The 11,610-nt window shown below is 34.2% G+C and overlaps 1 pseudogene; it reads left to right on the top strand.

Annotated features, from left to right (window-relative positions):
• Nucleotides 1-318: 318 nt before the first annotated feature.
• On the top strand, nt 319-8,137 carry LOC149212674 (uncharacterized; annotated as a pseudogene).
• Nucleotides 8,138-11,610: the final 3,473 nt, after the last annotated feature.

Raw genomic sequence — 11,610 nt, forward strand, 5'->3', positions numbered from 1 at the left:
CCGCAGACGACGTCATTCTGTATTAAGCATCCAAGAGGATATGAAAATGTTGGGCCGCGGAAGAAATCCAAGGCCAGTAAGACATCGCTGGACCTAATCACCCTAACAGAGGGAGATTTGAATAACATTGGAGATACAGTGTAGGATGTCACCGCGGAGGTACTACAATAGTTCGTGCAGTAGCAAGTATTGGGGGCCATGCAAACAGGTCTGCATGAGCTGTAGATCCATGCATCGCAGACCGGTGCGGTGTCCACCCGCCTCGCCATCGATACTTCAAAATCCGCCGGGTTGCTGCACGCGAAGGACTCCCGAGCGATGGTGCTATCAGAGGGTTCACTGACCACAGAGATCAAAGCTGACAGGCCCACTGTCAGTGCCCTCAAGGGAGTAGGGATGAACTTGGCAGTGCTTCTTGGTGAGGCGCTCCACCTATTGCAAGATGGAGTGATCGTGGAGCTGAGGACATGCGAACAATGTGTTTACAGGTGATCAGTGAACAACAGATCAATAATGTGAAGATGGCCCTACAGCGAGACACCACACTCACTTCCATGATTGAACTTACTAACACAAAACACTGCATGATTAAGGCCGTGAAGGAAGCCTGCCGAATTGTCCCCGAATTGGCTATTCCTTACGAGGTTGAGGTAGATGAACAGGTCCAAAAACTTGCTACGGGGGTGCGCGACGCTCGTACAAAGTTGGCCAAGGTTCATCTGGAGTTGAACCTCCAGATTGTAGAGTTGCAGTTGAAGGCCTTGCCTTCAACTCCACCAAAAGTAAAGGAGAAGCACCCAACCGCTGTCACAGAGGCGAAAGTGGCAATAGACAGTGCAGTAGCAGACTGTAGAAGGTTGTTTGAACAATCATTTGAAGTATTGACCAGTCTACAAGAAGATCCTAATGTACAGAGGTTGGAGATAGAGGCATGAGAACTGCAACAATGCTACGATGAGGTGAAAGGAATAGCACACACTCTCGCCCTCACATAGAGACTTGTGACACTGTAGGAGGCTAAAACATTGAAGGAACATGTAGATGCAACTCAGCACAAAGAGGCAGTGTTGAAGTCGCGCTTGAAGCCTTGGTTGGATGAGGCCTATTTGGTCACAACCTCCATTGAAGGCAAGCTTGCTAGTCTGTAGGCAACTCAGCAGAAGCTTCAGGCTTACAGTTCAGGACCAACAACATAGTAATTGGTCGAAGAAGTGAAGCAGGTGGCCGTGTAGTGCACCGCTGAGGTGGCAGTCATATAGATCGAGCTGGGAGGTCTTCGCACCAAGATCTCCATGCCCATAGAGTGACTCGAGGGTGAGTCACCATGTTTGTGTTGGGGGTCTGTTGGGAACGGGTTCCACCAAGAGTAGTTTTGGGGCTAAAAGCCTATGTCTTGGGACAATTTTGTAATAAATTCATAAAGTCTCCACATTTTGTGGTCATGGGGCACGAAGGTGTCAAGAGTCATAAAGGGTTGTCTGCCCTTATTTTGTAAAGTGTCAAGTTGGCTGTAAAGATCTACCCATGGTCTGTGGACCATGGGATTGTATAAAAAGGAGCTAAGTAAGTAAGCTCTAAGTAGTCAGTAGCGAAATAGAGTTTTCGGGTCTTAGCATAGGTAGAGGCTCTGCAGCTGAGTGCATAGAGGCCTAAGGTAGAAGTCTGTAGCTGAGTGTGCAGACCCCTGTAGCCATGTGCGCAGGGTGGATAGAGTCTATATTAAACTGGAGATATCAATAAAGAGAAGTATTTTGCAATTACTGTGTATTTAGTCTCTGTTAATGCATATAATTATATTGTGTTGTGATATCAGTTTATATTACAATGTTTATTTGATGTGTGAGTGTATGTGATTATATCTATTAATTAAATGCAAGTAAGAATATCAGTTTACACAACGATAACTGTAATTAATTGGTAGAGTAAGTAAAACACTTGAGATAACTTGGGAACCTATACAACACATCGTCATAGGAGCGCGAATGTACCTGAATCGTTGGTTAGGGCTGTGCGAAGGTCAATCGTACCCCTTCGCGAAGGTATTGAAGGGCGGGACAAAGGGTAGATCGATAAGACCTAAGGCTTAGCGACCTACGCGAAGGTAGGAGCAGGGGGTATAAACCGACATCACGACCATCTCAGGGTGCAGAAACTTGGTTCTAGCACCCCCCCATACTACTTCAGGTGAGACTTCGGCCCATGCTCTACGGGCTGATGCCGAAAGGGCCAGTAGTGTAGGTATTTGTTTGGCTGACTAACACTGAACTTAGGTCAGGGCCCACAAACCCAACAAGAAGCGTGTAAGACACTAATTCATTTTTTTACTGGTACACTCAGAAGATGGTGGAAAACTGAATCCTCTCCAACATTGGTAGATAAAATCGCAGAATAAATAGTTAAAGATGAAGCAAGGGATGTTGTACATAATGAAGATGGTATCCCCAAAATAACATTATTGGGGCTCTAACATCACTTATCCTTGAACATTAGTGTGGGGCAGAATAGGAAATATAAGATAAACACTCTTTGATATTAATGAATCTTAAATGTAAAAAAAATGTCCCAATACGAAGAATCCATAGGGATTGGGTTCAAAGAATCTATGAAGTAAAAGGTAGCAAGAATATCTTATGGAAATAGGCGTATCTTGCATCCTTGCGTTCTAAATTTTTAGATTACTTGAAAATTCAATAAGCCTTCCAAAACCCTTTGGGGGGAAATATATAGTATCATAACAAAGGCCTTAGTAGGTCTATGCACAAATATGAAGGTGAATAAATCTATACAGAAACTGTCCAGGCTACCTGACAGTAGATATATCTGCAACAATGGCATATCTTTAGATGACCCTATTATACAGAAACAAAGGGTGAAAAAACCATCAAGAAAATCCCAAAAAGAAAAATGAACCATTTTGCAAAACCCGAAATTATAAGAAAAGAAAAAAGCTACTCTCTAACTTACATCCCAATCAAAGAACACATTACTCTGTAATTAAGTTATTTGGGCAATGTAAAGGTGACACTTAAGTTATTTGGGCATTGTCAAGGTGACACATTAATGGGATGTAAGAGTTATATTTCAGCTCGATAGATATAGAATGATCACCAAAGAAACTCCTACATTTACCTGTTCGCTAGTTTTTTTATTTTTGGTTGTGGTTCACGGACACCTTGGTCAATGGGTGGTTGCTACGTCCACAGAAAAATCTCGGCCGATTGACCCCGAAGGGAATCTAGCCCTGAGGCCCACTAGCAAGGCTTAACCCCAAGGGCTTCAAGCAGAATGGACCTTGTGACCTCCCGAACAACGAGGCATTGATTTTGACCAACTGAGCTAACCCTTGGGGCTACCTATTTGCTAGTTATTTACATTGATAGTTATTAAATTAGTTAAAATGAAGAGAAATCTCTATTTGAAAAAAATACAAAACTCTATTTAAAAAACAAAAATAAAAGAGTGTTGCCTTATTTGATGTGAATATGTTTACGTATATAATTTTAAAAAGGGATATGGCATTGGTATAGTTATAATAATTTAGTAAAAATTTGAAAATTTAATATGAATTGTAATTTGGATATATATATATATATATATATAGAGAGAGAGAGAGAGAGAGAGAGAGAGAGAGAGAGAGAGAGAGAGATGTAATTTAAAACGAGTAGAATATGTAAATTTTTATACCTCTCTATGGTAAGTTATATTATAATCATTTTACAGTCAAAATACTTTGATTTTCAATTAGTTTTGGAAATTTTAAAAAGATTTTATAAAGTCTATTAAAGTTTTGAAAATAATAACTATTAAATTGAATATTTTGAAAATAAAATATAAATTTTGAAATTTTTGAAATTTGAATTTATATTTTCTTATTGACTCATATAGATGAAATGACTAATTTTGTGTGGTTATAAATAAAATTTGTAAAAATTTAAAAATAAAAAAATCTTAATATTTATGAAAAACAACACACACATTAAATCTTAATATTTATGAAAAAATCAATATATATATATATATATATATATATATATATATATATATATATATATATATCGCTAAGTGTCATAATAGTACACACATCAAATCTCAATATTTATGAAAGTTTCATTTCTAATTGTATCAAAGTCATGTTTGACTTTTAATTAATGAGTGTAAATTTTTGTTATAAATGATTCTAATGCAAAATAGAAATTTTATTATTTTAATCAAGCACTTTTTGAATATTAACTTTGTGAATTCAACTATAAAAAATCATCATACTTAAACATTAAGATCTAAAGTAGAAACCTAAATTCAAAAGTTGAAAAAGATCTAAACTATTATAATGTCGCTTACAAAATGGAACCTTGCAAATCATAAGTTTTAATAATTAAAAAAATTTAAGATCTTTATGCATGGACATGATGGGAGGTTCTATACTTCTGTTATCAATTACTTTTTGCATAACAGACATGTACAAAGCAACAACGATGCATATTAGACTTGTTATAAATTTTGACAATCAAATTTTTTATTCTGGTTTCACACTAAGGAAATTTTATACACCAATTTGATGTCTAATTTAATAATAATTTTAAATTTTTTTTTTTTATTATTTGTTAATTAAAATTAATAAAAAATAAATTCAAACATATTTTAATATAAAATAATTTAATAAATATTATAAAAAATATTAATATTATATTTATAAGTAGATAAATAAAATTATAACATTATCCACAATCTTAAAATAATATTAACATTTTAATAAAATTTAAAATTTTCAAATACATTGTTTTTTATACATACCTAACCATGTTCAAAATTACTAAAGAAATGAAAACAAGAGAGACACATTTGGTTTATCTTGATCCTTAATGCGATGTAAATAGTCCTCACTAATCGCCAATCCAAGACTAATTCTTGTACTTGTGCTTTTGGGCTCCCAAATGGCAATACAGTACAGATGCTAGTGACTATCTAGTTCAAATGCTAGCAACTATAAAACTTCAACTTTCTAGTTCAAACTCAAGCAACCATAAAACTTCAATATATATAAGTGTGATGGCTATACTATGCAAATACGAAATCCAACGAAAGACTTGCACTCAAAGAAAGTTGATTTAATATCTAGTAAAGTCAGGTTGTTTATTCTTATCGTCCAACTTGTCAAAATTTTCATATTGACAAATAGAGTTTCATTCTAAAATATTCAGACTGACAAATACAGTTTCATTTTAAAATATTTATGACAGGTGGGGTCATGTTCATATTCATATGACACAAAGAAGTAAATAACACAACAATTATAATTCAATTGTGATAAAAATATATGCACTGTTACATACCTCTATAATAAGATTGTACAAAATTAGAAAAGTCTCTTGATTTGATGTCAAAAAAAGCATTTAGCTGATAATTTAGCACATAAAACATTTAATTACGAAAGATCCAACTTTAATTTACATGATGATTTAGCACAAAATCCATATGAGGTAAGAAAAACAGATTTATATATATTATGTATCTGGGGATTGCTAGCTAGAAACATTTTGAAAAAGGAGACAACTGACTGGTATGAAAGGGGTTAGTTATAGATTCTTCAAAAACTAATTTGGTGCCTTTGATCTTGCTTGCTTTAGAGAGAAATTTATAGTACTAAATTGAACTTTGAACTAAATGAGTTTTCTGATGATTAAGCATAAAAGTTGTTTCAATAGTGAAGAGCCATTTTTTATTTCAAATGTCTCCATCAAATAGTTGTAACTGACGTTTGAAATTCCAATGGTTTGCGCTCATAATTTGGCTCAATCGATTCCTCCACAAGGATGATGGGATTTTTATTGACAACTCTTCGACCTTTCATTTAAAATTTGCAAGCCCATATACCTGCATGCAAATACCAAATGACAATGATAAAAATAGACCCTCAGTTAGAGAAATTGATCAAAGCAAATGAATAACAAGAATGAGGACATTGAATGTTTATGGAAGATTCGAAAAACCTTGATTAGAATACTACAATCGGTATTGTAAGTAGGGCTATACCTATCATGCTTCCAAATCTCATTAGACAATGACAAAAACACATTGTCTTGTGTTTATGAAGCTAGACCCTGTGTTGTAGATGCATACCACAATTCAAAAATCTTAGGTGAACAAACCCCAATTCTAAGTTGTAATACAACCCATTTTTCTATATGTTACTCACAAAATAAGTTATTAAAACTGAATAAAAGATCTAGGTATATAAGTAGATTCATACATGGAAGTTAGAAGAATTAAATGTGCAGTTAAATTATATTCGTAGAAAAATCTTAGAAGAACAGAAAACAAAAACCAAATATTACCAAATGGTTTTCTTTATTTTGAGAAGAGATTCATTCTCACAATATTCTGCATTACAGAAATTCTACAAAAGACCTATATTGTAGGTAACAACTCCTACAGGACGAAACTGGTGATAATCACTAAATACAACATACACACTGAGAGTGAAATCTGAGGCATACCGATCTCAAAAGCCAAGGCCCTGCACAAAACCCAATTTTTATAGTAGTGTGGGGTCAATCTCCTTTTGGAGGTTCTTACATGTAGAATATGTGATAATTATTACCAGATGCCTCTAGGCTTGCACCCAAAAATCCATCTTGGAAAACAAAAACAATGAATGCAAATGCAAGGATCTTTCTTATAAATTAAAAACAAGAAAACTATAGAGTTACAAGAATAACAAAAGAAAGGAGCTAATGTGGCACCTGTAGAAGGTAAGAACATTGATGAGTTTGGAATCTCCCTAAGCTATGACAATATCCCATGTTCATGGTGAGACCCACTTCATTATGAACCCATAATACACATAGATTGACAGACACCATGAATTAGAATGAACAAATGAGCTCTAATATGTAGAAGATCTAATATATAATGGTCTGAAGGGGCATGGTTCGAAGCATATGTCCTATTTCACAGGGTTAATAGGAAATAGACTCAAGGGCAGGTTAAAAGAAATATTTATGTGTATCTATCTGTCATTGTCAATGCAATAAGGTGCCTAGGAGAAGTATTCACATTCACTTCTATGTTTTAAGTACCTAGGAGAAGTTATACCTAGGAGAAACTTGGTGGAGTGTTTCCAATCCATCACAGAGTGGTTTCAAAACCATTGTTTCTCACACCTTGATTTACTGTAATCAGCCTGAGGCTTTTACAGATAACAACATTCATTCTTGGGATCAATCTACAATTACTACTGTAATCTTTTAGGCTACTTAGATTTATGGGATTCAGGTGATTATTTTTCTCTCACGATAAGACACCTACAATCCATGTAGAAATTATGACATTATATTATGACAAGGCCCAACCAAGTGATTTGTGAAATAATTTGAACCAATTATTTAAATTACCACCTCTAGCCATGTGGCCATGTGGCTCCCCCATGGATCCACTTGCCTCACCACTCTATTTTCCCCAACATGTCATGAGTCCACTTGCCTCACTATATTTTCCATAACATGCCATAGAATAAGTGGATGAAGCTACATGAAGTTGTGGCATGAAAATATGATTATATCGGGTAGTTATTTGTCTCGTCGGTAGTATTCATATCAATATGCACTGGTGATATGAAGTGGTGATGATATATACCTTATGCTTACTCTACCCCACCTCTTCCCCTCCTCCTCTCCCTGGGCTCCACCTATTCTACCACCCTACGTCTGCTTTCCCAGGGATAATAAAGAGCAAGAACAAGAACAAGAGAAAAGGGAAAAATTTGGGCCATCAATAAATACATGTTTTTATTCTTTACCTCTTGAATTGCCCACTCCTATAAAGTTTCCCTAGAAGCAGTAGGGTTACGGATAGGGTTAGCGAGATTGATTTGTGGAGGTGTGATGAAGTGTAGTAGAATTTGGGAACCATCGTTGGAGATGATTATGGACAATGGTATTATGTATCGACAATACAGTAGCAGAAAAAGGGGGGAACTGCTCCAAGAAAAGAATCCTAACAGTAAGATAAATTAGAACCAAGTACCTAAACTAGATTCCTCCTCTTCCTCATCATGTAAGCCCAAGCCAAGACAAACTCCTCCTCCTTGTGTCTTAGAGCCCAGAAAAAAGATGTAAATGCAAATGTTCCTGATTTGTAATGATAATTGCATTTTCAAAACAATAAGATTGATGATGCAAGATCAACAATTATGGGGTCATTATGAGTAGTAGTATTATCATTATAAATATTTGTTGTATTTAATTGGTAGCAGCAATTGCATCATCATCATCACCATCAAGAACTAATGATCCAAAGATATGTGTGTAATATAGGTTCATCACGAAGTGGGTCTCATCATGAACATGGGATGTTCTCAAAGCTTCCATAGATTCCAAACTCATCAATGTTCTTACCTACTATAGGTGACACATTAGCTCATTTTTTCTATTATTCCTTTAACTTTGCAGTTTTCTTGTTTTTTAGTGATAAGAAAAATCCTTGAGTTTGTATTCATTGTTTTTATTTTTCAAGTTGGCTTTTTGGGTGCAAGACTAGAGGAATTTGGTAATAATTAACAAATATTCTACATGTAAGAACCTACAAAAGCATATTGGCCCCACACTACTATCAAATTGGGAAGTTCGGGTTGGAAAAAAAAAAAAAAACATCACTATCTCTGTTCATTGTAAGTCATTTTTTTGTCCTTCAATGCAAACTTATCCTCTTATAGACTTATCCTCTTCTGTGGATTTCTTTCCATATTGGAATTGAGTTAAAATTTTTAATTTGAAACTTTTTATTTTCTAAGCATATTCACCATGATAATAAAACATAAATTGAAACCATCAATCTAGCAATGCTCCTGTTCTTTTTTTCTTTGGTGGTTGAATCCATGTTCCTATTTAATTTATATTGTTTAACCCACTTTTATCTTTGTCCACAGTGTTAATCATTGAAGGAATTCCTTTTTACCTTATTTAACAATGATAAATTTACTACATTTTAACACAGTTTACAGTGATAAATTGCTTATATGTTAACATAATTTACAGAGTATAACTATAAATAGAAGCAAATTTTGAAGGCTTTAAAAGCAAGGATGAACCACAAGGTTTCTATAGGCGACTCGACCATCAGTGAGAGGAAGGAAGGATGATTCACTTGCAAAATAAAAGCAAGTTGTAGATGCAACATGTAAATCAAATTGTGTTTCTTTTTTCACATTGGCTACAATGACTCTAGTAAAATTCCACCGCTACTACTTCCCTCGCAACCTATCTATCCTACTGGTGCTCTCCTCACTAGTTTTATCTCTCCCATGAATGATATCCATGCAAGTTGTCTCTAGCACTAGTAACACTAGTAGTAGGCCTAATATCATTTTATCTAGCAGTAGTAGCACGAGTAGCTTAAATTGACTATGGTTATCAAATTTGTGTTGATGTTTGGACTAGAAATGGATATGAAGCAACTAGAACTAAAGCTAGTGTTCGTTAATCTAGCACAAATCACATTCATATCCTTTATTTTGCATCCAGAATAGGGAGCGATCATAACAATCCCCAATCTACTACAGAAAGGAATGACATGACAATAGTGAATAGTGGAGGTGGAGTGGATCAACAGATAGATCAGTTAGTTGTATGAGGTGTATCAATAGAAAACAGGGTTTCAAACCCGCACTCTCACTTTCACGCATACATGTCTCCTCGTCCCTAGTTTACTGTGTTGGTTAAGAGCTCTCCTTAGCCAGTGCCAGGTGACAAGTGTAGGTACAAACAATTTACACTGGTGAGCCATGTGTAAACCACAATGTTGTTTACAAAATATATGTTCATGTAATTTCAACATAAAATGTTTACTTATTAATGTTAGCATTAATCAATTGAAACATAAACTTTCCAAGTGAATCAAAATTTAACAGGTTTGCCCACGCCGCCTTAGGAAGAGGCCAAATAAGATGGTGAAAGAGATTGCACTATTGAAATATACACTCTAAGCCTTAAAATTTTGGTTATTCTGACCATTCATGACAATAAGTAGTTGAAACTAATGTTAACCCTTGCCATTTTGATTACTATAGTCCCAGTTATGCCTACAACGGGGACTAATAAAAACGATTAATAAAATATATATGTAACCATTAACAGTTATCAATTTTAAGTGGGTATGATCTTTTTTAGATTTCAATAAATCTAAAAATGGGAAAAGCTATACATATGAAATAATAATAAAAATAAACAAGGAAGAAGCTATATTTTTTAAATTAATAAAATTATAGATAAAAAAAACAGATATGTGAGATGGTTAATATTATTGTTGTTTTTATATAAAATAAATAAATAAAATTATTAATAATTACAAATTGTATATACATAAATATATATATATATATAAGTTTATATGTTTTTTTTTTTTTTTTTGTTGATTTTGATGGTTTAGATATTTTTAAATCATAGTTTATCAAATCAAAAATTACATATAAAATCATCTCACGACTCATGCGACTTAACAACAAAAAGAAAATTTAAATTATAATATTTTCTTGATGTTAGATTTTATACTAAAACTAAAATTACATTGATAATATGAAAAAAATTAAATAATACTAAAAAAATAAAATATTAATTTTCAATATTTAATAAAAATTATATATAAAAAAGAGTATATATATATATGGGGCAACAACCAATTAGCTATCAAATGAATTTATTTCAAAAAATGAGGGAATGATAATCATCCTACCCAACTACGAACCATACATACCAATTGAATTTACTTGAATTTATTTCAAGGAATTGGAGGAATGATAATCATCTCTTATTTTAGATTCGATTTCTTCAATTATCATATTAGATTATTAAATAATTTTTTTTATTTTATTAATTAGGAAAATTTATGTTTATTATAAAAAATAAATTTTATTAATGAATTTGTAAATGATTTTTTTCTATATTTTATTTTATTAATTATACAAATTTATATTTATTGTATTAATAAATAAATTTTTAATAATTATTTTATTAATTATACAAAGTTTCTTTAATCATGAAAATTAATGTTTAGCGCCCGCTCACCGTGCAAGTGTGCACGAAGGTGAAACGGAGGTTGGAACCGGAGGTCGTTGAGTTGGGCAGGCGGTACTACGTGTTGTGCACACGATTTGGGCGTTTGTCAAGAGTTGGCAAGCGGGACTGCGTGTGGGCAGGGATACACGGTTTGGGCGTTTGCGACCAAACGAAGAGCGAACCGGCAAAGACGTGCGACGAGGTGAACAACGGGTTGAAGAGTTGTGCGGCGACCGTGCGGAGGTGCCGACGAGCTGGGCAACCAAGTTTGCCGAAGTTGTGAAAATTTGGCTAAGTGTAAATTTGGGGTTTCCCAAGGACTTAGTCTGTACATTGTAAAAATGATGATTATATAATATATTGATTCGCGCAGACTCACATTACGGGGAGTTGCCCCTCCCCTTTATACTGTTGCAATTGTTGTTGTTCTTGTTATAATTGCTATGGATAATGAATGAGTATGGGCTTCATTGGTATAAAGGATAAATGTATGTTTACTTAGTTGTGAAACACAAGCCAAGTAATGTTAAAGTGAAAGTAGGCTTAGTCTACGAACATAAGT

The sequence above is a fragment of the Pinus tabuliformis genome, chromosome 1_1 (assembly GCF_031772625.1).
Source record: "Pinus tabuliformis cultivar Carrire ecotype Pingquan chromosome 1_1, CPIR1, whole genome shotgun sequence".
NCBI lineage: Eukaryota > Viridiplantae > Streptophyta > Pinopsida > Pinales > Pinaceae > Pinus > Pinus tabuliformis.